Genomic DNA, 2155 nt, shown 5'->3' on the forward strand with positions numbered 1-2155 from the left:
TGAAAATTTCAGTAATAAATGTATATTTCCCAAAACAACACTTTCTTGAACCAAATAATCAAAATAATAACTAATGATGTAAAAGGATTGATACTGGTGGGGGGAGACTTTCATACGGTTAAAAATTATATTTTAGATAGATACCCCTCTGACTAAGGACCACAGACAACAAAATTTAGAAGACTATATAATATTAGAATATATAAAATAATATTGTAGGGGACTGTGGCCTACTGGTTAGGGCATTACGCTTGGAATCCAGAGGTTCTGAGTTCAAGCCCAACTCCCACGGACTGACACTCTGGGTCCCTGAACAAGACCCTTAACCCCACACTGCTCCCCAGGCGCCGTACAATGGCAGCCCACTGCTCCCCAAGGGGATGGGTTAAATGCAGAGAGTTAATTTCATTGCTCTGTAGTTGTGACAGTGTAATGACAAAAAAAGCTGAAGCTTAATTTATTAAAGATGCTTGGAGAAATACCAACCCCAAGAAATCAGAGACTTATATTTTATTCGAACCCACACAAAAAAATTCTTGAATACATTATCTATACAGATCTCAGCAACATATACAAAAGCTACTAAAATGTTACATAGAAAGTATAACTATAAATGACACCTGTTATGCTAACTTTAAGCATAAGCAAAGAATCTTGCTTCAGATATTTGGAAATTAATGTATCAATCATCTCAAATGAAAATATTGTCAAGGAAATCAAGGAGTCACTTAAGAAATACTTTGAAATAAATGATAACGTGGAAGTTTCACCAACAATATAATAGGAAGGAGGAAAAGCAGTGATGAGAGGGAAAATAATAGAAATATTATCCAGAATGAAAAAAGCCGTAATGAAAGAACAAAGGGAGCTGAAAAATGAGATCAAAGAATTAGAAAGGCAACGCAAAATACTGTAGGGGATGACAACATAATGAGTGAGCTGAAAAAGGAAAAAATAAATTAGAGGATATACTAATGGTGAAAGCAGAAGGTTCTCTATGCTTTTCAAATCAAAGATATAATGAAATGGGAAATAGTGCAAGTCAACTTCTGGCATTTCAACTTATGAAATCTCCAGTAAATAGGCACATCTCCAAAATAAAACAACCTATGCAGACTAAAATACAAGCCAAAGAAATAACTGAAGCATTTGTAGACTATTCGCAGACTCAAAACTATACAAAAGCCTGCAATGTGACTCCAGCTTTGATAATAAGGACATTAAGGAGAAGTGGAAATTGGAGGCTAATATAATACTAGCAGATGAAGATTGGGAAGAAAAATTTAGCCCTGGACATAAATTAAATAACAGCCCAACTTGGAGGGGATTTAACAGGAAAGGTATGATGGGTTATTAAACACTCCAGTTATCACATCTAAATATGGTAAAACATCTCAGCTTTGTTGGAGAAATTGTGGAAAGGTGGGGGATTTTACTCATATATTATGGGATTGCCGAAATGTGACCAAGTTGGGGAAAGATGTGCAAACAGAGGTAAAAAGCATTTTGGCAGTCATATAGATCTGGATACATCCGTATATATTATAAGAATAATCCCCTCTGACATGATTGACAAGGACAATAAATATTTGATCAAAGTTCTGCTTCTGATTGTAAAAAAGTGTATAACATATGTTTGGTCAAAACCACAACCTCCCAGTATTACACAGTGGAGAGATAGAATTAGAAAAGTCTATATTATGGAAAAAGCGACATCATAACTATGACTTAGGATGGAGACATTTGAAACAAAGTGGAGACCTATAACTACATTCATATTATAACCTTCACACCTCTATTTATTAATTTATTTATTTGCTATTTGTACACTTGGAATTTTTGTATTAGTATTACAGTGCACCTTTAGTACTCTAATTTATATATATATATATATATATATATATATATATATATATATATATATATATATATATATATATAAATTAGAGTATATATATATATATATATATATATAAGCAACTGGGGTTAACAAGGTCCGCGTCAGTTGCTAGGGAACCAGGGCAACTTGATGACAAATTGGCTACTGGAACAAGACATAGATGGACTAGAGCAGAAAACTTGGTACTGATGAAATGCTACTATACAAGCGTACCCAGTGAGAGAGGTTACATGCAGAGACTATGGGAATTATGGC

This window comes from Cyprinodon variegatus, unplaced genomic scaffold (assembly GCF_000732505.1).
Source record: "Cyprinodon variegatus isolate N-32 unplaced genomic scaffold, C_variegatus-1.0 Scaffold544, whole genome shotgun sequence".
In the NCBI taxonomy this organism is placed as follows: domain Eukaryota; kingdom Metazoa; phylum Chordata; class Actinopteri; order Cyprinodontiformes; family Cyprinodontidae; genus Cyprinodon; species Cyprinodon variegatus.